At 50.9% G+C, this 28,000-nt stretch overlaps 1 protein-coding gene across 3 annotated transcripts in view; it reads left to right on the forward strand.

The window, feature by feature from the left end:
* GRIK5 (glutamate ionotropic receptor kainate type subunit 5) overlaps window positions 1-28,000 on the forward strand; it is a 257,460-nt gene that overhangs the window by 59,961 nt on the left and 169,499 nt on the right. Inside the window, exon 1 of one of the 3 annotated variants that reach the window (XM_083162219.1) lies at window positions 25,633-25,702. The exons of the other annotated variants lie outside the window; for them this stretch is intronic. The gene's annotated coding sequence lies outside the window, so the exon portion shown is untranslated. Of the gene's footprint in view, window positions 1-25,632; window positions 25,703-28,000 lie in introns of those variants that run through there. 3 annotated transcript variants of the gene reach the window in all.

Raw genomic sequence — 28,000 nt, forward strand, 5'->3', positions numbered from 1 at the left:
CATTAACATTAGAAACACTCACAGAGTGCATTCTTACTATGACCCTGGAATGGCAGCAGCTTCATTTCTTGCTCTACCAGGCTCTCAGGACAGGCAGCAGCACAGCAGGGGTCTGTCATTCTGTAGTCCCGCCCCCTTTCAGGACCCGTGTAGCTCCGCCTCTTTGAGGCCCATGTAGCTCCGAACTTTCCCCGATTGTGTGACAGCGTGCGTGCAGGCAGTGGCACTGGCAGGGAGACAGTGACTGAGGAGGGCTGCGGCTTCTAATCAAAGGCTTCCCGCAGCCCACCCGCAGGACATGTGAGCGAGGGGAAGGGAACTAGGGGAGACTCCATCTAAGCGACGGCTGAGCGGGGGGGCTGGCGGGCCATGGGGCCCCTCAGGTCGGCGGGGCCCAGGACGGCTGTCCCCCTTGACCCCCCCTGTCGCCGGGCCTGTGGGCAACCAATTGGATACTATTATCTTCCTGAAAGCATACCTTCCAACTTGCCCGCTTTCCGTGTGGAACTTCCCGGTTTTTGGGGATGTTCCCATGTCCTGCCCGGGGCCGGCACTTCCCACGTGGGGGGGAGTCCCCGCTGTTGGCCAGTGACCAGCGGTGAATAGTCGCTGTGTGCATCCGCGCAGCTTCTATTCATGCAGCCAGAGGGGCTGGGGGCATGGCTAGTAGCTCACAGAGCCTCTGGCCCATGCCCCCATAGCGTCAAAACGGGGGTGTGGAATAGCGGAATGCCGAGAGTTGTAAGCCACGCTCCCTTTCTGATAGGCCACGCCCCCAAATCACCCATGTGTCCCGCTGCCGTGGAGCCAAAAGTTGGGAGGTATGCTGAAAGTGCTAAATAAATAAGAAGTACATTCTGATTGGTTGCTATGGGCAACATCCCATGTGAAATAGTACTCCCATCTTCGTAAATTTCCCCCTACACATTTAATGTGTTTAATGTGTTTTTGAGGGTCTTATATAGAGTAAAGGCAACCCTCCCACATTTCCCTCCATCTCCCATGACCGTGATCACTCTAGACACATCCCCAATAAGGCAGCCCATTCGTGGCTCCGCCCCGACCCCCCCTTTATTTCTCCCGGCGATGGCCCCGCCCCCTGCTTCACTGAGCTGGCTGTCCTCTCCCGGGGAGGGCAGCCAAAAAGTCAGCAACTATGGAGTAAAGTACATGGTGGCTGATTCAGACCTTTTTGCAGCCCAGCTACTAGTTAACTGCCGCCTCGCCACACTGAAATCCAGCCCATGTGCACATTCGATGGTGGGTGAATTCAGACAGTTTTGTGCCGAGATCGGGCTGCAGCTAATGGCCGGGTCCACATAAAACGCGGCACTTACAGAAAACTCTTGGGTGCCGCCCACAAACGCCTGACAGCTTTCAATCAGCCAGCATACGGCGTGCAATCACAGGCCACCGCAGGCTGTGGGCACACGTGCACACGGTGGGCCGTGCGCATGCTCGTTCCTCCGATAATCGCCAGGGCTGAGAATTTCACTGATGAATCAGCCCCAAAGCCAAGCCTTCGGCCGTGGAGGAGTTAATATCCTTTAATGCTAACGGCAACAGCAAAATGTTCTATGTCACATTTATGTTTTGTAAACTCACTTCTGTCAGATATTTTCAGCCTTTATGACTGGTGCTGTGCTGAGATTTACTGTGCAAATAAAGGACCAGAGAAAACAATGTGCTCACATCCCATCTAATCAGACGGAGAGATTAGCTAAAGACTGGAAAGTCCCCCAGGCTCGTACGCGCCGTATTAATGACGGAAGCGGAGAAGCGCGCCGCTACCTGTTTCGCTTACTGGAAATAGACATCAGCGATTTACATAGTACTTGCCTATCAACACACGTCACTGAATATTTGCTTTGAATGGACGACATATTGAATAAATACTGGGAATTATATCCAGGTAATTCACGAGGCATGTTGCAGGTGCGCTGGAAGATTAATGGCGTGTTCATGCACTAATTATGTCATCACGCCTGTTAGCATGCAAAATGACATCTACTGCAGGGTAAACGGCGGCAGCTGTGCTCGCACAGAAACACAGGCCGGCTAATGTTTATTCCGCACCATTCCACATTTTCACTCGGATCTGCTGCACCCTGCCACTCTGCCCCGATCTGTCGGGTGTATGTGTAGGTACAAAACAGGCTTGCCTTGCTACTCTCCGGACTGAATTCAGCCAGAGCATTTTTTTATTTTTTATCTACAGTTTCTTATATAGAGCAGCACATTCCGTTGCGCTTTACAATTGGAAACAACAGTGATTAAACAAAGTGGTTAGAAACAAACCGACATCGGGCGGGATGCTGTATCATCCGCGCCCCCTTACCGCCGCACTTCGCATTCATAATTATCGCATATGCAGTAACATATGTGATAATTATGGCAAAGGACAGCACTTGCGTTAAGAGCTGTCCTTTGCGATAGAGTCAGCGGGTCCCATGGGGACCCGGCGGCTCTCCCCTCCCTTACCCGGCGCTGCTGCTGCTGCACCGGGCTCTCCTCCTCCCTGCACCCGGAAGAGATTCAGAGCAGGGAGGAAGAGGTCACAGGTCTGGGCAGCACAGCGCTGTGCTGCCAGGACATAGGTGAGAGGGGGGGTGATGCGGGGCGGCGGGGGTCCGTGCAGGGCGGCGGTGGGTCGGTGCGGGGCGGCGGAGGGTTGCGGTAGAAGCCCATTGGCTTCTATGGGGCATCGCCAGATTTTCTCTTTCAATGGTCCTGGTGACACAGCTCAACACTGGGATGTAGGAGGGTCCGAAGGAGCCAGGCACCTATCCTAAAGCTTTAGAGGGTAGGCTCCTCCCCTACTGCATCCCTGGACTCTTCAGTTCGTGTTAGGTGCCCACTGGAGTGGGTGCTATTCTAAAGGGCTGCAGGAGCAGCCGAAGAATTAGAGTAGTTAGGGGATTTTTATTATTTTATTAACTTTTACCCTAGCTAGGTAGGCACAGTGTGAGGATTCTCATAGTGAATCCTCACACTGCCAGCGCAACAGGAGCTGACAGAAGCGCGTCCTGTCAGCTCTCTGTGCACAGGGGAGACACTGTCTGGTCTCCCTGTGCTGCGCTTACAGCCTCTATTAAGAGGCTGCCTGGGCTCCGGAGTAGCCTGAAACCGGCTCCACAGTTAGGTGGGGATCATGGGGGACAGGCGCTCCGTGATGGCGGCGGCCATTTTATGCGGAGCTTACACGCTGAGCTCCTGATTGAGAGGACAGCAGCGCTGTGACAGGCATGTTCCAAGTGGTCCCCATTCGAGGGGGAGACACTGGAACTAGGAAATCCTACCTAAGGAGCGGCTGGCTGGGGGTGGTTGGCGCCAAAAGGTCACGGACCCCGCAGCAGCAGGGACTGTTGGTCTCTTCCTTCACTCTGACTTTGGCGCCTTTCAGAACGCTTGCAGCGGAGCTGAGCTGGCTAATTGATCCTGCAGAGTGACTTGGATTTCCTGGGCATCGCTTCCCCGCAGTTGAAACCTACAGACAGCTAAGTGACTGGGTGCATTGGCTTTGTATAAACGCTTGTACATTGTTTGCACTGTGTATATTGAGATATATATATTGTTTCACTTGCATCATGTCTGAGCATCAGGCTGTGGTTTTGGGGGAGGGAGCCCTTAGTGCACTGAGCGCGTGCAATGTTTGCACACAAAAGTTTGTCCCTGAGCAGATGGCCAAGGGGGGCTTATGTATTACTTGCGCTGATGTGAGACCCATGGGCAGTGAACCCCATAGGGCAGAGCAGAGTGAACCTGCGTGGGCCAGTGCCCTAGGCAGGTCTGTAAACGCTTTGGTGCAGCTTCTGGACAGGCAGAGTGATGTGCTGGTAGAATCACAGAGACCTATGCCATCATCTCAGCAGTCTTCTGGCTCCTTGCCTTTTACCCAGGCAGATCCTGCGCTTATTCAGGTGATGCAGGATACTGCTAAGGGGATCAACAGATTCAGTGAAATACTGGACAAAATGGATGATGTTGCAGGGACCCCTAAAAGGTCTTATGCTATGCCTACTGTGGTAGATGAGGAGGAAGGAGAGTATACTGACACACCCTGGGACCAGGGTGATGATTTTGAAGAGACCTCTGCTGCTGGTATAGAGGATCTCATTGTGGCTGTAAAACAGGCTTTAAAACTGTCTGTAGAGGATAAGACTCCTGTTAAGGGTGTTTTTAAGCGACAGCGGAAGGAGGCTGTCACTTTTCCTTCAGATGAGGGGTTGCAGGAATTACTGGAAGGGGCTTGGAAAACCCCAGATAAGAGGCTACAGATGCCTAAGAGATTCCTCAGTCTGTACCCCATGCCAGAGTCTCATGCTGAACTCTGGGAAAAGGTGCCTGTTGTAGATGCTTCAGTGGCACGTTTATCAAAAGCTACGGTATTGCCTGTACAGGGTGGTGCAGCTTTTAAAGATTCTGTGGATAAAAAGCTGGAGGGAAACCTCAAGGCGATTTTTGAAGGGGTGGGGTTTACCCTACGTCCCCTTATTGCTTCAGCCTGGGTCTCTAAGGCCATTATAGAGTGGGCTGGTGAGTTATGCACCATGCTGCAGGCTGACCCTGGTGCCTTGCTGGTAGCAGAAAAGATTAAGGCTGCTGCAGAATATGCGGTGGAAGCAGAGGAGGAAGCTCTTAAAATGGCTACCAGAGTGTCCACAGTCTCTATTAATGCCAGGAGAGTGCTCTGGCTTAAGGCCTGGGAAGCGGACAATGAGTCCAAAAAGGCCCTAGAAATGTTAGCTTTCAAAGGAAAGTTACTTTTTGGTTCTGAGCTAGAGGAGATTATAAAGCAAGCCACAGGCGGCAAGAGTACATTTCTGCCGGCCTCCTCCACAAAGCAGTCATCCAGATTCGCTGCTTTTAAGCCGTCCTTTCGGCCCTCCCCTAGAGGAGGTGCGTCCTTTCGGGGACAGTCCTTCAGGGGAAAGTTTCAGACCTCTAGGGGCAAATCTCAAAGGTCCAAGTTTGGCTCCTTCCATAAGAAGCCTGCCTCCAAAGGAGAGGAAAAACCCTCCGCATGACTGCCAGGGGATAGGCCCGGCAGGGATAAAGGTGGGGGGGCGTCTCACACACTTCAGGGACGCTTGGGCTTCTCTAGACCAGGATGCCTGGGTCTTAGAGATTATTACCCAGGGTTACAGAATCCCTTTCAGAGGGCTGCCTCCGAAGAGGTTCATCCCCACACCCATGCCAAAACAGGCGCTCCTGCGCACAGCTCTTATGAGAGCGGCTCATTCCCTTTTGGAAAAAGGGGTGGTAATTCCGGTTCCCAGGGCAGAGTGGAAGAAAGGCTTTTACTCCACGCTGTTCCTGGTGCCCAAACCAGACGGGTCTTTCAGACCAATACTAAACTTGAAGTCCTTAAATGTCCACCTATGGGTAGACCATTTCAAAATGGAGTCTTTGAGGACTGTACTCCTGAGTCTGGATCAGGGAGAATTTTTGGCGTCCATGGATGTCCAAGACGCATATCTGCACGTTCCCATTCACCCGGAACATCAGACACTGTTGAGGTTTTCTATAGGAGACCTGCATTTGCAATTCCGGGCGTTACCCTTTGGGCTAGCAACCGCGCCAAGGGTATTTACAAAAATAATGTCAGTGATGGCGGCTGTGCTGAGGCTCAGGGGAATCACAGTAATACCCTATTTGGACGATCTCCTGTTCAAAGCAGAGTCAGCAGCCCTGCTTCAAAGTCATTTAAAAGAGGCCATCAGTTTTTTGCAGGCTCACGGCTGGATTTTAAACTTACGAAAATCTCAGTTGGTACCATCACAGAGGCTCCAGTTCTTGGGAGTCATACTGGATACCCATCTCCATCGGGTATTTCTCCCGGAGATAAAGGCCAGGGACCTGGTCACCTTAGTTCAGGAGATTCTCAGAACTCCGAGCTTGTCAGTATGGAGGTGACTCAAGCTCCTGGGGAAAATGGTGGCGTCATTCGAGACGCTTCAATTTGCCAGGTTCCACTCTCGAGTATTCCAATGGAACATTTTGTCAGCCTGGTCAGGAGACACTTTGACCATGAAGACGGAGTTGATAGTGCTGTCTGCGGACACTCGGGACTCCTTGAAATGGTGGACAGAGGTAGATTCCCTTCAATGGGGTCGGTCATTACAGACCTGGGACTGGTTGGTAGTAACTACCGATGCCAGTCTCAGGGGCTGGGGGGCAGTAGTCCTGGATCTCAGGCTGCAGGGCCTGTGGACGGCAGAGGAATCAGTGTTACCAATCAACATCTTGGAGCTGAGAGCTGTCTGGAAGGTGATTTCCTTGGCGGGAGACAGGTTACGGAACCTCCCTTTGAGGATTCAGACCGACAATGCCACAGCTGTGGCGTATCTAAATCACCAGGGAGGTACACGCAGCAGATTGGCCATGTGGGAGGTGTCCAGAATCTTCCTATGGGCGGAACAGAATGTTCCTGCCGTATCGGCTATATTCATTCCAGGAGTGGAGAATATAGAAGCAGACTTCCTGAGCAGGGAGGAGCTCAAGGAAGGAGAATGGAGTCTACACCCTCAGGTGTTTCACCAGATCACTGCAATGTGGGGTACTCCGGATTTGGACCTAATGGCTTCCAGGTTCAACCATCAGGTGCCCAGGTTCTATGCCAGAACGAGAGATCCGCTAGCAGAGGCAGTGGATGCCATGACGACTCATTGGCAGGGAAATCTTCTTTATGCGTTCCCGCCAATTCCAATGTTAGCGAGAATGTTGAAGAGGGTACAGGACCAGAAGGTTCCGGTGATCCTTGTGGCCCCAGATTGGCCAAGGAGGTCCTGGTACTCCAGGCTTCAGAGGTTATCAGTGGATTCAGGGCGTCTACCTCTGAGACCAGATCTGTTAAGACAAGGCCCATTCAATCACCTGGATTCCGATCGATTGATTTTGACGGCCTGGCTATTGAAACCGCCATTTTGAAAAAGAAAGGGTTTTCTGATGCAGTGGTGCAAACTATGATAAAAGCCAGAAAAGCTGTTTCTTCGGCAAATTATTATAGAGTCTGGAAGACTTATATTAGATGGTGTGAGAGGCGAAAGGTTCACACATCTCACTTCAAATTATCAAAAATGTTGGAATTTTTACAAGATGGGTTTTCATCGGGCCTAAGCCTTCAGTCATTGAAGGTGCAGATTTCGGCCTTGTCCATCTATTTTCAAAAAAGAATTGCCATTTTGCCGGAGATTCAAACTTTTTTACAAGGGGTATCCAGACTAAAACCCCCTTACAAGCAACCAGTAGCGCCTTGGGATCTGTCACTGGTTTTGGATTGCCTTCAAAAGGCACCATTTGAGCCTTTAAGGTCGGCTGACTTTAAGTTTCTCACGTGGAAGCTAGTGTTTTTGTTAGCAGTAGCATCTGCTAAAAGAGTTTCAGAGTTGGGAGCCTTGTCATGCAAATCTCCCTTCTTAATTTTTCATGATGACAGGGCTGTTCTGAGAACAGTGCCTCAGTTTTTGCCGAAGGTTGTATCTGCCTTCCATTTAAATCAGGAGATAGTTCTACCTGTGTTTCAACCCCCAGAGGGTTCTAAAAAAAGGGACAAGTTGAAGACTTTGGATGTTGTGCGTGCCTTACGCATACAGTATATGTGGACAGAGTGAAGAGTGTCAGAAAGACTGACACATTATTGGTACTGTATGACGTACACAAAATTGGTTGGCCTGCATCTAAGCAGACTATTGCTAGGTGGTTGCGATCTGTGATAGCATTTGCTTACGCCAAAGCGGGTAGGCCTGTACCGGCTAGAATTAATGCGCATACCACCAGGTCAGTTGCCACCTCTTGGGCGGTTCGACATGGGGCCACAGCTGAGCAGGTTTGCAGAGCTGCCACTTGGTCATCTGTTCACACATTTGCCAAATTCTATAGATTCCATGAGTTCGCGTCGGAGGACGCATCATTCGGGCGAGCAGTGCTGAGAGCTGCAGACCTGAGCGTACCCTCCCAAAGGACCGGCTCTGGAACGTCCCAGTGTTGAGCTGTGTCACCAGGACCATTGAAAGAGAAAAAGGGATTTTTGTAAGAACTTACCGTTCGAATCCCTTTCTCTGATATGGTCCTGGTGACACAGCGATCCCTCCCTTACGCTCAGTAAGTATGCCAGAAATTTCATGATGTTCATGTTAAAATGGTTTAATGTTAACAGTTACTGTTATAAAATGTGCATGTAATATGTGCAGGCGTTTGTACTGAGTTAATGTATTCCAGTGGCTTTGAAAGTTGAACTGAAGAGTCCAGGGATGCAGTAGGGGAGGAGCCTACCCTCTAAAGCTTTAGGATAGGTGCCTGGCTCCTTCGGACCCTCCTACATCCCAGTGTTGAGCTGTGTCACCAGGACCATATCAGAGAAAGGGATTCGAACGGTAAGTTCTTACAAAAATCCCTTTTTTGCTTACAGCATCTCAAAATGTGGAAAAAACCCAGATCACGGGTTTTTACCGCATTTTTAGCTTAGAGAATCTCCCCCATAGAGGTAGGAGGGCCCTGCTCGCAAGCTTACAGTCTATAGGGATAATTGGAGGGATACATAGGGATAGAATTCCATAGCATGGCAGTCCCATCAGATTACAGGACAGTCGTTAGATATAAATACTACTGGAGGTTGTGTGGGGTTCCATAACATGATAAGCTTGTCTGGAGAGGTGAGTTTTCAGGGAACGCTTCAAAGTTTGGAGGCAGAGCATAAGCTCTACGCAACTTTACACCCACTTCAGTGACATTATATAATCTAGGGGGTTATTCAGATCTGATCGCTGTAGCAACGTTCTGCGATCGCCAAGCGATTGCCCAGGCTTGAGTAAAATCCCGCCCTGTGCAAGCCTGCGAATTGCTTAGCGCGCTTGAGAAAAGTATCTGGATTGGATGCAAATCCATTCGCAACTCACTCGGCATAGATTGAGTTTCCAGTGTGTGCGTTCTGTGTGTAGCCCACGGACCTACTCAATGGCTGCTATAGAAGCAGTTGGATCAGGGCCAGAGTACACATCACATGACTTATGGTGCCCATACACTTATGTGATCGGTTGCGATGCAACATCGTATCCAATCGCATGTTATGGTGCAAACAGTGCCTTCTTTCAGCACCCAATCCCGCATGCCACCTGCGATGGCACATTAAGTGCTGGAAGAGGGCGGGCGGAGTAGTGTAGCACTGTGAAGGAGTGCTAGCGGGTGGCCACAGCGGCAGAATAAAAAAAAAATGCCAAAAGGGTACCAGTGTAGTTTCACGACGCCACATTACGCTACATTGTCAGCGTAGGCCAACGGTAGCCCATCGTAGTCAGCGTAGGGTCTCCGCGAGCTGCATCTTTGTCCCCGGTCATCCCTGGCAAGCCTAGTGAGCGCCTCTCATACAGCGTTTGAGATCTTGCTTTGTGAATGGTGGTACACCGGCCCACCATTCGCATGTCGCGTACGTTCGCACGTTTTACATAAACATCCATTCGCATTCATCCAAGTCGACACATGAAAAAGGTTTACATGATCTAGGTCGACATTGACAGGTCAACACAAGCAAAATGTCGATACACGGAAATGTGTTGACCTACTGACCACCGACCTAATTCCTTTGGAACTAATGATTGACACCCAGATTCCAGATTGTCCACAATGCATGTTTGAGATCTCGCATAACCATGACATCTCGCTTTGGGTCCGATTCAGACCGATTCGTTCGAACATGCGCAAACCCCGGGACTGAGCGGTTTGGGCGAGTTTCACACTCGCCATGTGTTCACGCGAGGAGGGGAGGGGGTGGAAGGCATGAGGACGCGCAGCGTTTTAGGGGCGTCCCCATAAAACCGCTGGGTGTGCCTATGCACACGCAGGCGTGGCGAGTATACGCAGGCCCTATGGCCCGATGGTGCATAAACAAAGACGAAGGAAGCGCTGATCATGCCACACTGCTGTGGTTGACTTATTTACGGGTGGCCTTTTAGTAAATGTTAGAGAAGTGGTAATAATAACCCCATTTTCAGGGAAAAACACTAAAAAGGGAAGCTATCACCATCTGAAATGGAGCTCTCATTGGCTCTGACTGGGTGTGGCGGCACCCATCTCATACGGGGCACCATGATGATGTTTTCCTGTATTCCTGTCCCCAATAGATTAAGGTGCAGAGGGCGCGCTCTTAGGGCAGTGATTGCGAACCCCCCCCCCCCCCCCAAAATGATCACTTACAAAAATCGGGGTCCTGCTTGACCTTTTCTGGGTCCCAACGGAATAAAGCCTCCTCTCCCCTTCCCCAGCATGGCACATACAGAAGCCTCCTCCTCTCTTCCATATGGCATATACCCTGAGCCAAGGGCCAGCCTGAGCTTATTTTTTAGGGGGTAAGCAAACATAGATTTGGGCACCCCAAATCTGTGGCTATTGTGGGTTGGGGGGGGGGGGTGTTAATCAATTGTCAATTTGCCCACTCACATAAAGCAGGATACACATATACACATATACTAGAAAAAGGCATAATGTCGGAATAGAGACACCTGTGCTGCACCAATCAGGATTGTAAAAGTAATGGCAGGAGGGATAGGGTTAGTGAAGTCCCAGCAGAGTCTATAGGCTCCTCTCCTACAGGCAGCTCTGTCTGTTAAGACTTAATTGGTGAGCTGCAGCCTCCCTGCCAGCCGTGCAGTGAGGGGAGGAGGGGACAAGTGGGCCATTAACAGCCAGCACTGAGAGCCTGGAGGAGGTGACAGTGACACACAAGAGAGCAGCACCGCGAGGTAGGAGAGGAGGAGGGAAGTCTGCAGCCCGAGTCCTGCTAGCAATAAATCCCCTTACATGACACAGCCAAGCAGCCTTCTAAATGTACCACGCACCCCTCTTACCTCTACTTCCTGCCCGGGTCTGTCCGTCCTCACTGTCACACCTCCCTGGTTCTGGCCCCCAATGCTGTTCCTCGTGCTCTGTCCTCACACCAGCCGCAGCTCTGTTCCCCTGCTGAGCAGCTGCTTCTGGTGTTGGCTCCAGCCATCTGTTGTTGAGGCGCAGTGCAGGAGCCAGCTTACACGGCTTCCGTGCACTGCTGCCTATGACTCTGCGGAGACAGGGACCCTTTCATTTTCGCGCCCAGCAGATGTATGAAGCGGCTGCTGTGTCTTCTCCACGGTCATATCACAACTGAGGGGGAAACAGATCCCTCCGCCCTTGTCACACATATTAACACGGCGTGCAAGCCGAAATGGCGGGGTCCCAGGGGACCCAGCCATTCATAAAAAAATGGGTCCCTGGTGCTCCAAAGTGGGTAAAATACTCGCTATAGCGAGTATTTGCGAACCCTGTAGGGGTGTTCTGTGAACTGCATATAAGCTCTCAGCCTTTCCCCTTCCTAAAGGACTGTTAGGAACAGAGCTACTGAACTGACCCATGCACCCAATGAGGCTGCGGCAGCCTACGTACTAGCTTATACTAATGCAGAATCCACCCACATGGAACGCCATCCCTCCCAATGCAGCCACGACCAGTCTGTGGAGAAGATACAACAGACCTGTGTGTAGCGGGCCTCTCTTTAGAGCAGGGGGGGGGTCCGCCCCCCCCCCCCCGTCCAGCTGCATATTTTATTGTTTAACAGCCGCCCGCCCGCCTGGCTATATTACTGCAGTAATATAGCTGTGCGGGCGGCGGCTGATTAATCAGTAATATAGGCGGGCGGGCGGTGGGCTGATTAAGCTTGATTTAGCCTCCGTCCACCTATATTACTGATTAATCAGCCGCCCGCCCACCCGCCGAGCAAGAATCCTACCTAATCAGCCGCCCGCCCACATGGATGGCTGCTGCTGCGGGGAGATGTTGACAACACGTGCCCGCCAATCACAGTGGCTGTGGATGTGATGCGTCCACAGTGATTGGCAGGTAGGGAGGGAGCCTGGTGGTCGCGTGGATCAGTGCATGGGCGGGAGCAGCGGGAGCATCCTACAACAGCCGCTGTGCTGCCAAAACTCAAACTGTGTTAAAGGTAAATGCTGCTCCTCTCACCCTCCCTTCCCCAGTGACTGACAGATCCAGGGGTTGTCATTTACCCCTGGATTCACACCCAAACAGGTTTATGTGATTATGTCTGATTATCATAGTCAGAGATAATCACATAAACCTGTTTGGGGGTGACACTGCCACTTTTTCCACTTTTTATGAGTAAATGACAACCCCTGGATTAATGCTGTGCATTAATTAGCCAGCCCTGGTGTCTCTGGCCACATGTACATGCCGCTGCCCTGTGTATAATGCCCACATGTATATGCCGCTGCCCTTGTGTTTAATGCCCGCATGTATATGCCGCTGCCCTGTGTATAATGCCCACGTGTATATGCCGCTGCCCTTGTGTATAATGCCCACATGTATATGCCGCTGCCCTGTGTATAATGTCCACGTGTATATGCCGCTGCCCGTGTGTATAATGCCCACATGTATATGCCGCTGCCCTGTGTATAATGCCCACGTGTATATGCCGCTGCCCTGTGTATAATGCCCACGTGTATATGCCGCTGCCCTTGTGTATAATGCCCACATGTATATGCCGCTGCCCTGTGTATAATGCCCACGTGTATATGCTGCTGCCCTGTGTATAATGCCCACGTGTATATGCTGCTGCCCTGTGTATAATGCCCACGTGTATATGCCGCTGCCCTGTGTATAATGCCCACGCATATATGCTGCTGCCCTGTGTATAATGCCCACATGTATATGCCGCTGCCCTGTGTATAATGTCCACGTGTATATGCCGCTGCCCGTGTGTATAATGCCCACATGTATATGCCGCTGCCCTGTGTATAATGCCCACATGTATATGCCGCTGCCCTTGTGTATAATGCCCGCATGTATATGCCGCTGCCCTGTGTATAATGCCCGCATGTATATGCCGCTGCCCTGTGTATAATGCCCACGTGTATATGCCGCTGCCCTGTGTATAATGCCCACGTGTATATGCCGCTGCCCTGTGTATAATGCCCACGTGTATATGCCGCTGCCCTGTGTATAATGCCCACGTGTATATGCCGCTGCCCTGTGTATAATGCCCACCTGTATATGCCGCTGCCCTGTGTATAATGCCCACGTGTATATGCCGCTGCCCTGTGTATAATGCCCACGTGTATATGCCGCTGCCCTGTGTATAATGCCCACGTGTATATGCCGCTGCCCTGTGTATAATGTCCACGTGTATATGCCGCTGCCCTGTGTATAATGCCCACGTGTATATGCCGCTGCCCTGTGTATAATGCCCACATGTATATGCCGCTGCCCTGTGTATAATGCCCACATGTATATGTCGCTGCCCTGTGTATAATGTCCACATGTATATGCCGCTGCCCTGTGTATAATGCCCACGTGTATATGCCGCTGCTCTGTGTATAATGCCAATGTGTATATGCCGCTGCCCTGTGTATAATGCCCACGTGTATATGCCGCTGCCCTGAGTATAATGCCCACATGTATTTTTAAGTTGATAACTTTTATATGGCCCCCGACGGGTTTTCAAATTTTCCAAATGGCCCTAGGTAGAAAAAAGGTTCCCCACCCCTGATTTAGAGCAACGCTCCCATTAGACAGAGCAGTTCCGAGAACTGACAGAGTGGTCCTTTGATGCATCAGCACTTGTGATTACTGCCCAGAGGGCAATTCGTTCAATGGCGAATGTGCGCTATGCAGATATTACAATATCATCCACAGTTCCATCCGATCCAGAATGCGGTCCCTAATGTCTAGAACTAATTACAGTATATCGTTAGTGGATTATTAGGTATGAATAGGATTAACAAGTGATAAAGATATGTTTCACATTCTACCCTTCTAGGCGGAAATGATATATTACGGACCAAAATAAAGACTAAATAAACACTGGTGCTTTATCTCGATGTTAACAATACTACAAATTGTGGTACTTGTTTCCTAGAACGGCGCCCACGATATTGATCTTAGGCATCGCAAGGAAAAAAATCGCGTCGGTCGCATCGCATGCGGCCAAAAAATCGCATGCGATGCGACCGATGCGATTTCCCGCGATTTTACATAGGGAACAATGTTAAATGGCCCAATTGACCCGATTTCCCATAGGGAACAATGTTAAATGGCCCAATTGACCCGATTTCACATAGGGAACAATGTTAAATGGCCCACAGACCCCAAATAGCCACCCTGAAGTGTGAAATGGCCCCCCCCCCAATTGTTAACGCCACCCCACGATCAACGTCAACCCGAAACTTGGCGAGCGCAGCGAGCCCGCGAGGGGCGGCGTTACACGTCCTCCGACCTTTTCATACCCCACTATCCACGTCGGCGTGGAGTTGAGAATAGAAAGTGTGGCGAGCGCAGCTATACGCGTCCCCTCGCGGGCTTCACAGGTATCCGCGTCCCCTCGCCACGCTTCGGGCGCGGTGGCTCGCTGCGCTCGCCACACTTTCTATTCTCAACTCCACGCCGACGTGGATAGTGGGGGTATGAAAAGGTCGGAGGACAATTAGGGGGGCCATTTCACACTTCAGGGTGGCTATTTGGGGTCTGTGGGCCATTTAACATTGTTCCCTATCGGAAATCGCGTCGGTCGCATCGCATGCGATTTACATTTTACCATGCATTTCTAGGTAAAATCGCGGACATTGCATCGGTCGCATCGCATGCCATTATAATGGCATGCGATGTACATGCGATGCCCGCGATGGGCGCCGTTCTAGGAAACAAGTACCCAAATTGTTTTTCTGGTACTTGTGTAATAGCACGGCGCCCCACTACACTACGTTTTCAGTGTAGGCTAAGCTACGCTGTCAGCATAGCCCAATGGCTGACTAGCGTAGTTAGCGTAGTGACTCTGCTGCAGCCCAACGGCTGCCTAGCGTAGTGACTCCACGGCAGCCCAATGGCTGCCTAGCGTAGTTAGCGTAGTGACAGCCCAACGGCTGCCTAGCGTAGTTAACGTAGTGACAGCCCAACGGCTGCCTAGTGTAGTTAGCGTAGTGACAGCCCAATGGCTGCCTAGCGTAGTTAGCGTAGTGACAGCCCAACGGCTTCCTAGCGTAGTTACCGTAGTGACAGCCCAACGGCTGCCTAGCGTAGTTAGCGTAGTGACAGCCCAACGGCTGCCTAGCGTAGTGACTCCGCGGCAGCCCAACGGCTGCCTAGCATAGTTAGCGTAGTGACAGCCCAACGGCTGCCTAGCGTAGTTAGCGTAGTGACTCTGCGGCAGCCCGGCTCTGTCCCCGGCGTCCCTGGCAAGTCTAGTGAGTGCCTTTCACACAGCTCCGGTAACCGCCAGATCCCCTGCGCTGGCGGCCGCTGGTGGAGAGGCGCTCCATTTATATGAGACGCTCCTGCGTCTCATTCAAACCTCCTCCTCCTGCGTCTCAGTAATTGTTGCGGCAGGGTACGGCAACCCTGCCCGTGTCCGCTTCAGGGAGACAGGGTTAGGGGGTTCGGTAGCACGTGCAGCTTGTGCACAAAGGGGGGATTTGGGTGCAAGTGTGTCTCATGCACAATAAAGGAGGCATTTGCCAGTCTTCCATGTTACATACTGGTAAATGCCTCCTTTTCAAATCCCCACTATCTACGCCAGTCTGAAGCGTGGCGAGCGCAGCTGGCCCCGCGAGGGGACGCGGAATACATGTAAAGTAATCCGCGTCCTCTCGCGGGGCTCGGTGGCTCGCTGTGCTTGCCACACATTTGAAAATCAACTCCACGTCAACATGGATAGTGGGGGTATGAACAGATCGGGGGACACATAACGCGTCCCCTCGTGGGGCTCGCTGCACTCGCCACGCTTCATGCAGGCATGGAGGGTGGGGGTGTTTCAGGAACACATTCACACCTGTGATAGTCGCAGGAACACTATGCTACTTCTGACAGTGACGCTAACTACGCTAAGCGACCATGGGAACACTACGCTACTTCTGATTGACTACGCTAACTACGCTGGCCGCGCGATCACTATGCTGACTCTGACAGGGACGCTACGCTAACAACGTAACGGGCGCCGTGCTATTACACAAGTACTGTTTTTCTATTTTACTTCCTTTTTTATACATCATAGTACTCATACACACTTAGGAAATATGTATTTTGCATATAATCAACATTAACTCCTGAAAAGAAACCTTTATATGAGTTGAAACTTCATACCTGACAGTGAGTACGGTAAGCCATCTTTTTACTGCACCAATCATTTAAAGAAACCTTTATGTGCCTATAAATCTGCATACTGAACTGTGAGTGGGGGTATGCCTTTTCCTTTAAGAATGTTTAAAAGTCTCCCGGAAGACTGGTGCTAATAAGCTCTTTGCTGTATGTCTGCTAACCCAGCGCAAGGTGTCTGATACCCCAGAATGCTGTGTACAGGATAACTCTGAGCAGGAACAGCAAATCCTATCTTATTTTACCTTATACGGTAACCCGATAAACAGTGGTTCCCAACCCTGGTCCTCAAGTACCCCCAACAGTGCATGTTTTCCAGGTCTCCTCACAGAATCACAAGTGACATAATTAGCTCCACCTGTGGATCTTTTAAAATGTGTCTGAATAATGAGTGCACCTGCCGGGTGACCTGGAAAACGTGCACTGTTGGGGGTACTTGAGGACCAGGGTTGGGAACCACTGTTATATGTTATCGGGTTAAAGGAAACTCCTCCAGTTTTGGAGCCGTCAAATTTATAATTACTCCCGTCTGTAACGTTGGGCTCTGGCAGCAACAAACATATTCTGAATCTCCCGTCTAAACTCTGCCTGTCATCCCTGGATATTTGCAAATATATCAAAGTAAAGTAGATTATAGCTAGTTTGTCTGTGGATAATATAGCAAATGAGCTGAGTGTATGGAAAGTGGAGCACGTCTGGCTGTTAGTGGGGGCTGTATAGAGGAAACCACAGATTCCGGTGACAAATTGCTAGACATGTGGGAGGCAGGGAATATATATCACACAGTGCACAGTACTAGACACAGCATTAACTCTGCACAGTGCCTGCAGTGTGATACTAGGGAGTGCAGGCTAGACTGGGCCTGATTCGGGATGGACATAGCTGTGCTTCTGTACGCAGTGGCTGTGCGATGATATGCAAATGTGGCAGCCGCCGCACAGGCGCAGTGGCAAAAATAGGTCTCGGCAGCGCATGCCGAAGGCATTTTGTCCGTGTCTGAATCCGGTTCTCTGTGTCTGGTGCTGACAGTGCCTCCTGGCCTTCCCCCACCAGCACGTAACTGCACCTAATTGTGAGAGCAGAGGGAGCAGCTGTGATTGCAAGTTATAACTCAGCTCCTGTGACAAGCAGACTGCAATCAATGCTGCTGTGTCATTTCTGTACATCTATCAGGCGCTGGAGTCTTCACGGTACAATGCGGATACCGACAGGCAGAGGATACACGCAGGGGGGTTATTCAGACCCGATCGCTAATGTGCGAATTTGCACGGCGACCATTTATCAAATGATTGCACACGTGCGCAACGGCACACAGCGGCAAAAATACGGAATCTCTTTATTCGCAACCCTGGGCGCAGTTTGACTGACAGGAAGCCGGCGTCTGGGAACTAGATGTTTTTCGGAGAGTGTCAGGAAAGATGTAGACGTGCCCAGGCGTTTCAAGGACGGGTGTGTGACGTCAGCTTTGGCTCCGATCAGACGATATCTGTCGCAGAGTTGTGGTAGGGTCAGGGTTAGGCACCGACTGCACAAAGTGGAAAATACTTGCCTACCTGACCCCCTCCATGATGGAGAAAATGCTCTGTTCCTGGACTTCCCAGGTAATGTGTGATTGCCACATACCTCCCAACTTTTGACCTGAAGAAATAGGGGGCGCCCGAAAAGGGGGCGTATGCAAATGAGGGCGCGGTTTATGCTAATTAGCCACAACCTCATTTTCATACGAGAATAGACGCTGTGCGCATGCGCACAGCGTCTATTCTACTAGTTTGGGGGGTCTCCCAACTGCCACCCCCCGCAGCGGGACAATGCCTGCCGCGGGTGGGACAGCGGGACAGGACCCGAAAATCGGGACTGTCCCTCTAAAATCGGGACAGTTGGGAGGTATGTTGCCAGCACCTGTGGGGAGCTAGGTAATTGCTAAGCAAGGCATTTCACCAGAGGTGATGGCAATCATACATTACCAGGGAAGTCCAGGAACAGAGCATTTTCTCCCTGAATGAGAGGATCAGGTAGGCAAGTATGTTGAAAAATAATTTGAAGGTGAACCCCCGTGGGGGGTTCCGGGAAGGCAGGCAAGCCCCGGCCTCCTGCAATTCCCACTCGGCAAGGGTCCAAGGTAGACCCGATTATGTGAATCGCATCATTGTGGCCACGCCCCCCACTCTGCAACCCCTGAAATACCGGCATTGCAATGTGTGTGTGTGTGTGTGTGTGTGTGTGTGGGGGGTGCGTGGCCACAATGATGAGATCGCAATGACCACACCCCCAAATACAGCACAAAGTTTCAGTCCCACCTCTGGCTACGCCCCCTTCATGGCATGTCCTTCGGCTCCGCCCTCATCTTCGGCAGCTGAAGAGTAGGCAACCCTGCCTAAGGCTGGTGGGGGCACATTGACAACAAACTTGTGTGAAGGGCAGGGACATATGAGTTCATTCGGATATGGATATACTTTTCCTTAAGGCGCCTATTGAATTAAAGCGATTGAACTGTAACACTAGCTTTACCCCTAGAAATAAATCACATGGACACAGCTTATCACTAAAAATAACGACACGAAACACAACTGCATTAATTAAAAGTTCACGGATATTTATTAACTGGTATGACGCTATATGTAAAGGGATGGATAGAAAAGTGCTTGGAGACCAGCTCCGGTAAATGGGTGTTAATAATGGAAGCGACTAGAACGCCCCAACTTATACCATGGGCAATGAACGCCCCACCTATCTAAAGGTATAGACCAAGCTGTGATGATCTCACCGCCCCTTCTATGGCATGGTGAGGACACTTCCAGGAAGTGCCCAGCACCCCCCCACGGAGGCAGGACTCACCAGCCATCCTGGCAAAGGGGGGCAATACCGCACAGCAACCACTTGTACCTCAATATGACCGCTGGTTGGCCTTCCTGACGATTTTAAATAAATTATTTTGAAAAGCCAAATTAGGTGATAGCCAACAGGCCAGGTAGCAAATGAGAAAGTAAGGGAACGGGAGGGTGGGATTCCAGGACTCAAAGTAGCATCATACCCAGCTTGAGAAAGAGGACATTACTGAAGTCCTCGAAACGCGTTGCTGATGACTACAAGCCACTGCACTTTTTGATTGAAGCACCTTGGCACCTGACACTTTACTGCAATTGCACTTTATTGGAGACGCACAAAGCACTTTATTTGGACTCTGGAGGCATTTGGACGTAAGCTCACTGCGGTGGTGCCGCAGACTGGTTCCATCTTCAGTATAGCCCACCGCAGTGCATCTATATGGTGAGATACCCATTTATTGCCAGACTGTCAAACTACATCTGAGACCAGAGTGCATCCACGTTTCCATAGGAGCATTGCATCAGTGTTGTATTTCCTTCCCCCCCCCCCATTTTTTGCTTTTATGTGTACATTGTGTCAAAATAAATCCTGTTGGAAATAATTGGATTTGTGTATAATAACATCTTTCAGGTATAGCGCGCCACACTCCATATAACCTTGTTGCTCAGAATTCTATCTTTGGGGGTGGTGTACCCCCACATTATATTGGAGTGGGCTGCACTATAACCAGATTTATTGCGCTCTACCAACCACAACACTTTTTTCCTTTGAAACAATGTGTGTGTGACAATGACAGGCTGAGCATACGCATCTCCTGTGTGTGTGTGACACTGACATACTGAGAATACACATCTCCTATGTGTGTGACACTGACAGACTGAGGATACACATCTCCTGTGTGTGCGACACTGACATACTGAGAATACGCATCTCCTATGTGTGTGTGTGACACTGACAGACCGAGCATACGCTTCACGCGCGCACGCGTGTGTGTGTGGGTGTGAGATAGAGTTACAGATTGGGAGTCTCTCCTGTGCATGTAAATACTGGGACGATGCAGCCCCCATTACTGTCTGTGTCATACTTCGTGTGCACATTCTGGCATTGTTATGGAGAAGAGCAGGAAGCGAGGAACCCAGCCAACAGGGCGACATGTCACTGTGGGCAGTGCTGTCACTTGCCGTCGCTGTCCCCGCTCTGCTGTAATTGCAGGCTCTCTGGTGCGTGAAAATTAACTTTAATTAACCTTAGCTGGATGAAACCCGAATTACAGAGCAAAATAGCGGCGCCAAGCTGCAGTATGTGTGTATATGAAAGGGAGACTGGAGGGCTCTGCCGGAGCGTTCCCTTTACAAAGCAGAGGGCTGCATGCCACTCCGACTGAATACAGCTAATTCTAGAAGGGGGAAGGGGGGGGGGGGTGGCAGTGGCATCAACTCATTACATGAGCCGCTGTCTGAGAGACCAAAGACACCTCTCCTTCAGCTGTGCAGATGTTTCCCATCTTACGCCTTCATCCTTCTTCCAGACATGCAATGTACAATGATTCCCTGCTTAATCACAGGTGACTCAGTCAGCGATGGCTTATTCTCATTACCAGGACTGCCTTTGTAAATGATAGCGCTGCTGTACACTCCCGCAGCACCGTCTCTCATCTCTGTGATGAAATTATCATCCTCTCATTAATGTGGCTTTTCAGCGGCGGCTCCGTATTTTTATCATTAGCGCTTCTCATCTTTCGTGAGCCGCCGTCTGTCTCTCGGCAGTGCAGAGGCTGGCTGGTAAGGATGGCAGGGGGCCATCTTCCTACAGGGTTGGTCTACCCCTGTCAGTCAGAACCAGCTACTTGGGAAAAAACATCAATGGCTGGCACAGCAGAGCAATTGTCTGAGCCATCCCCTTGGGTATGAGGACTTCCGTCACACGCAGTAGTTGGCGAGCTGCCCTGGTATTGCTGGCTGGCTGGCACTGGCCATTCGCCACCCAGAGTGTGGGGCAATTCCAGTTGTTGATTGGTGAACGTCTGGAATTATCCACCAATCCGAATGTTGGAAGATGACTATATTCTCAGCTACTGAACTTCAGCAGGCCAATACAGGAGATGGCCTCTAGAGATCTGGGGTCAGAGGTTGGCGCGAGTTTTGGCCTGGGGAATGAACGGCACACTGGAGAAATGCCATGCCATGGTTTAAGGGTGTGGCAGTTCTCCAGAGGGGGTGTGTCCAGCCAACACATTGGCTTAGCTAACCATCGGATGGGCTGGGCACATTAATAAATATATGTAGTAAATACTGCTAGCAGTGGCAGCTTCAGAGGTGGATCTGCAGCACAGTCCAAGCTGACTCCCTGGCAGTGGGTGTGGCAGTTCCCTATTTGAATTTTGAAAGGCGCTGCAGCCCCTCCCCTGGATCCGCCACTGGCTGCTAATGATAATGTACCATATCAATAACAGCAGTGCAGGAAATAACAGCAGTGCAGGATGAGGTGGGCGCCCAGGCAGTAAGGCCGACCCCTGGGGGTCAGTCCAACCCTGGTGATGTTGATGTTTGTGCAGTTGGGTGCTGTGCACACATTGCAATTGTTTATCGATGGCGGTCGCATTGAGGAGTTGGACGCAGAGAGATTGATGACAGTCAGTTGGCTTCTATGTAAGGCTATAGGGGGGTGGGTACTCAGATACAGGTGTGCCACGGGCATATCATGACCAGTGACTGCGTCTGAAGTTTCAACGACTCCAGTGGCTTTGAAGTAGTGGCTGCGTCCTTGGATGAGGGTCATCAGATGTCCAATGGTCATGCAGAAGATCCAAAGCCACATCCTCCGAAGCAGCAGGGGACCAGAGGAGCCGGCAGGAGGCGTCTCTTTACACAAAAAACCTCCTATGGCAATAATATATGGTCACGCATCTCTGAATCAGGCCCAGTGTTGTACAGTGATGCGATAGTGCGAGGTGACTATGAGACCTCAGAAGTCCAAACCCGCAGGAGAACCAGAATTTATTTGTCGGCGTTGAAACCTGAGAGCCGCCAAGGCCTCACTTCCTGAACTGAGGAACAGCGCTGAATGCTGTGAATACTATGACAGTGTGCTGGAGATGCCAGACTGAGGAGTGATACTGAGTCATCACTCCATATGCCAGAACCTTGTTGTGTTCTGGATGAGGTTCAGGATTTGCAGTGCCCTGCCCTGCAGATAATGGATCTGTACAACCTCCTACGGTATATGGGAGCAAATAAACAATAAAAAAAGAAACTGAATGAAAACATGACCCATTGCCCAGTAACGGCTGACGTTCAATGCTGTCTTCTGTACAGAAAAGCGGAGCTTGTTTGGTTGCTATGGGAAACATCCCAATTTTAACAGAACTCTCCTTTTAAACCCCTTTCACATCGCAAATGCCCGGTCGCCACTGGGATTTGGACACGGGTCCGTCCCAGGAGCGACTTGGCATTTGCGATATTTAGCCCCCACAGCTACCCGGCAATAAGCTGGGTTGCTGACATCAGAAAGAGGGTGGGGCTGAGTGACGGCGCATCAGAAAAGGGGCAGAGGAGGCAGCAGCACTTGGAGCTGATACTGCCTCCTCCTCCCTATAGTGTGAACAGGACTAGGGAGACCGATCCCGGGATTTTGGCCTAAAACCGGCAGGATTTGAATCCCGGGATTGAAGCTTCCAATCCCGGGATTACGGGATCATTACCCCATGTAAAGCCGGGCAGCGCTGAGCACTAGTATATGGCTCAGATGCTGCCCGGCTGACTCTACTAACCCCCCCTGCGGCGCCGCTGTTAGGGACATTGATCTGCGCTGAGAGACATGGTGGCGCCCAGGCTGTGCAGCGTGACCCCTAACATTACGTCACGCTGCACAGCCTGGCTGCCGCTATGCCTGTCAGCGCAGATCACTGTTGCGAACGCAGACGCCCAGCCTGTCCGCAGGAGACAAACTCCTGCCTGTCACAACCAATGTAAGTGACTGCACTGTCACTTACAGGGGGATGGGGGATTGTTTGCGGGTTTAGTAGGCATTTATAATGACATGTGCGGGTTGGGCACAATCCCGGGATTGAGCATTTTTCAATCCCGATTCCCGGGATTGAAAAAATGCCCCGGGATTGGCATCCCTAAACAGGACCCAAGTCGCTTGACCCAGGTTATCCGTTCACACTGCACAGAAACCCAGGTACGACTCAAGATAAACCCTTCTTTTAACCTGGGTCAGATGCTGGGTTGCTAGAGTAGGGTCATTTCACTGTACGTCGACCCGGGATTTGAAAGGGGTAAATTTACCCTTGGGACTTTTCATTTTTCATATATTTTAGAGGATGTGTAAAACCGATCCCACATGCAGCAGCTGTGCTTAAGCACGGGAAACACAGATTTTTGAGCACTTTAGCCAAGATTGCCTACCCTCCTGACATGGCCGGAAGGCTCCCAGAAATTGGGTCCGCCTCCTGGGCGGGCAAGCCTCCCGGAATCCCCCCAAGCCTCCCACAATTCCCATTCGGCGGGGTGTGTGTGTGTGGGGACCCAATGACGCAAATCGCGTCATTGTGGCCCCGCCGCCCGCTCTGCAATGCCTGAAATACTGTCATGGGAGGAGAGTGACCACGATGACAATATCGCAATGGCAATGCCCACAAATACAGCACTGTTTTTCAGCCCCGCCTCTGGCCATGCCCTCTTAATGGCATGTCCACCGGCTCCGCCCCCTTCTTTGGCTAGCTGGCTGTCCTCTCCCATTTTTGCACAGGTGCTGCGTTACAAAATCATACCTGCAACGATGTTTGCGGGCACCTCTGAAACCGTAGCTGGTGCTCCCTTGCTCCATACCAGCCTACTTCTCTGGCGCTGTTAATACTGGCAGGCCGTGCTGTTGTCACACAAGCTGGACATAGGGAAGGAATAGCAGCTGGAATACAGAAAGATGAAGACGATAAGGAGTGAGACAAACTGGCATAAGAAAGATGAAGTTGGACAGCTGGAAACAGGGACAACAATCTCCTGTGAATTGTATTCTTAATGCGTTCTCTCACCTGGGCTTCCACCAGGCCGCAGATCTCATGCTCACTCTGCAATTACCTGACATCTTTCGTGCCGGCGTCTTAGTTGGAGCAAATGGTACTTGTTTTATTTACTGTAATATCCCGCCATTAACCCTTTGAGTGCCGAGTGAATTTGTCAAAAAAGTGGTGTGAAAATTCCCAAGCAAACATTTTCCTTCATCATAATGATCTGTACTGTTTACCTTACATAGAAAATATTATTTTCTTCATTTTAATTTATATAACAAATGTGAGCGACGCTGGCATTTTTAGCAGATATTTTGTGCATCTCTCACAGAGATCTTGGCCCTCCTTCACTGCTGAGGGCTTTCCCACCCATGTGCTGAGGCTATCAGCCTTATTCAGTTCTGATTGCACGACTGCTAATTTTCAAAATCCCAGCGATCAGTTATACGCTGCACCGCCAGAGTGAAATCCAACCCGTGCAACCTATGAATTTCTTAACAATGGCCTTATTCTGATTGAGTCGGACGGCTGCGTGTGCGGCCGGCAGATGTTTTGTGTTTGCGCATGTTCAGATGCGTTTCTGCGCATGTGCGAATGCCTCGCACGTCCGAACACGGTGTGAATTCCGTGCAGAAAACGATCGGACGGAACCAACGGAGCAGGGGGTGGAGAGGGGCGTGAAGGGCTGTTTGGGCTCATTACCATATGCGTACGCCCCGCGTTTCGTGGGCGTACATATGGTAATCCGGACGTGATGCACGTGTGGGAGGGTGGACAGTTGACAAAGCCGGATGCCAGCTGCCCGCCCATATCCCTGCTTTCACACAGAGAAATGTCCTAGTGGTCTGGAGCACTCGGTGCTGCCTGACCACTCGGTCCATCATCCGATGGTCGGCGACCATCGGAGAATGGGGGGAGGTTCCCACAGATGGGGGAGGTGTTTTCATGAAACATCCACTCGCGGTCCATTCGCTTGCCGTCTTACCGCATTCGGATGGCGTGAGCGATCTATGCGGATCTGGGGCTAAGAACACTCAGTGCCTGTCCGAAATACGCATCCGTCCGATTCAACCAGAATAAGGCCCAATGTGTGTGCAGTCTGTGCATTGTCTTCTTAAAAAGTAGAAGGATTTAATTGTAGGACGGAACCGCGAATACGTACTACAGGCCGTATAAATGCCCGGCCTGCTTATTTGTAGCTGTGGAATCAGGTCTGAATTAGACCCAATGTTAGTACTGACATTCGAACTGCACATTTACCTTACACCCGTCATGTCCATCCTGTGGGCCTCCAGCTGTTGTGAAACTAGACATCCCAGCATGCCTTGCCATAGTTTTAGCATTCCCTAATAGGAAAACTGTTGCAAGGCATGATGGGACTTGTAGTTTCACAATAGCTGGATGGGCAAGGTTGGACAGGCCTGCCTTACACCATGGTTGCTTGGGGGGGGGGGGACATGCCCCTGAATTTTCGGTTGCGCGCCTCCTCCCACAGGATCAATATTGGGAGGTATGCGCATAGCGTGTCATTGTAGCACCACCCCTGCTGTGCAATGCCTGAAATACCTGCATTGCATGGTCGGGGGCGTGGCTACAAGGACGTGATCGTGCTGACCACGCCCCAAAATGCATCATACCTTCCTAGCACCGCCCCCCGTTCCACCCCTTTCCTACCCCGTCAGCTGCCCAGGTCCCCTGCCTCAAAAGAACTAGCTGCCCGGAGAGGGCACCCCAAAGGTAGGCAACCCTGCCTTGCACCCTTAATAATTCTTAATGTAACTGTAATATTTAAGAACTAGAAGATAATTGGCATATACTCATAATGCAAATTCTATATGTGTGCGAATGTTTGTTCTCTTATTCTTGCATAGTACATATGACATGCACATACATCCACCTGCCAGTCCAGGTGCATGTTTCCATATGCTCGGGCTTGTGCATGGGTCCTGTTGACATGTTTACACTTCCACATGCATACGTTGAGTGTGGAGGAGGATTTGATATATGAGCCCCTTTCCAGCCTTGTCCCATTTATCAGCGGAGAATGCCATTTCCGTATAATGACCTGGAGACTCTAATGGAGGCCATCACTCAGAGTGACAGCTCCGAGCCAGGAGTGCCCCTCACTGGGTCACCTCCGTTCTTTCGTTTTAAAGTTCCCGTCTCTTCTGCTTTGCAGCAGGTGCTTTCCCGCGTCTTCCAGAAGAAGAGTGCGGATAATTACAGTGGATTGCGAGTGGATGTTGACATTGTCCTCACCTCATTCTCCGACCCATTACTGGGGGAAATTAGTAACAAAATCCCCAAAAACGACAGAGCGACAGTGGTAAAATGTCTGTGCTGCCTATGGGGGTTATTCAGACCTGATCGCACGGCTGTGATGTCGCAGGCAGGGCGATAATCGATAGGCTGCGCATGTATACGGCCTGTTGTGCGCAACTGCGCATGCGAGAGGCCGTCCTGCGATAACATTCTGCTACTTTTTTATCACTGGCTGTATGCAAGTTGGATGACAGGAAGTTGGCGTTCGGGGGTGGTGATTGCAAAAAGATTGGCAGCCAATTGCAGGGCTGGGATATTTTTGCACAGGGTGGGGTTTCACTCTGGCTGGGTGGCGGCTAACTGTTTGCCCGGCTCTACAAATTAGCAGCTCAGTGATGTCGGAACCATTTTGAGACAGATACAATAAAGTCGACAGTTTCAAAAGGTCCACACGGTCAAAAAGTCGACATGACATGACGGTCAACACAATTTTTTTCACATTTTTGGGGGCCATATGCTGTATATTGGGTAATGTGTACACACATAGACCACCGTGGGTTTGCTTCACTCACCACGCTTGCTCTGGGAAGGGTATGGTATGATATGTCGACGCTCATGAGGTGTCGACAGTATTGAAATGTTTCATAATTAAAAGCAATTAAACAGCCGCAAGGATGCAGCCTTGGTGCCTGGGAGAAGTGACGGCACAGCCTCCTAGGTCCTGCACAGCAGCACCGCTCACCCAGCCTTAGTTATGACCTTGCTTTCCCAAACAAGGTTACAGCTTTAATTAGTATTAATCACCGTGGCAATGAGCGCCCGTACAAACAATCAGCACCTGCCCAACAGGACATTGAAATATTTGTGACCAGCCACATCCCTCCAGAACTCCAACATCAAGGAGGACCCATTCCCTTCCTCTGGCTCTGATAGAACCGCAGGGACTTGGAAGGGCCCAGGTGCTGGAGAGGGTGTGGCCACTAGAGAGGGTGTGGCCACTAGAGAGGGTGTGACCATTAGAGAGAGTGTGACCACTGGAGAGGGTGTGGCCAATAGAGAGGGTGTGACCACTGGAGAGGGTGTGGCCACTAGAGAGGGTGTGACCACTGGAGAGGGTGTGGCCAATAGAGAGGGTGTGCCCACTGGAGAGGGTGTGGCTAGTTCTATGTTGTACACTGGGGCATGATGTTGGTATCACACTCGCAGGACAGGCAGGGGCCTAGAGCAGGGGAACACCCAGCTATGGGCATCCCCATCAAAATGCTGGGCGTTACCCTCAGAACGCATGTGTGGCGACGCCTGCTCGGCGGGGCGGGCAGCAGATCTGTGGGCATCGAATGATTTCGTCTGCTTTCGTCTGCATGCGAGAAGATGTGTATGAGTACACATCCTCTCGCATACCATAGACACGATTCGGGCACCATTTTTCAAACACGTGGCCATTTGCAGCTGATTGGTTGGAGCACCATTTAACATTCGTAATGAGTGATTACAAGAATATCACTTGTTGTTAAATCTGAACCAATGGCAACTCCTTTTTAAACCAGTTGGAATAAACCTTCTTCACCCCCATTCCCCCCCCCCCCCCCCCGTCTTCTCCATTGGCCCATGCTAAAGCAACAAACCCCTCTGGCATCATCCAGTTAACTCCTACAAGTGCAACCCTACATGGGCACTACAAGGACACAGACTTAGACGCTCCCCTTCAGGCTTGTACAGATGCCAATTACCCTTCTGTGGTGACTGTGCGTTACCTACTGTGGGTTTCTCCCT

Source organism: Crinia signifera, chromosome 19, assembly GCF_055691185.1.
Source record: "Crinia signifera chromosome 19, ASM5569118v1, whole genome shotgun sequence".
In the NCBI taxonomy this organism is placed as follows: domain Eukaryota; kingdom Metazoa; phylum Chordata; class Amphibia; order Anura; family Myobatrachidae; genus Crinia; species Crinia signifera.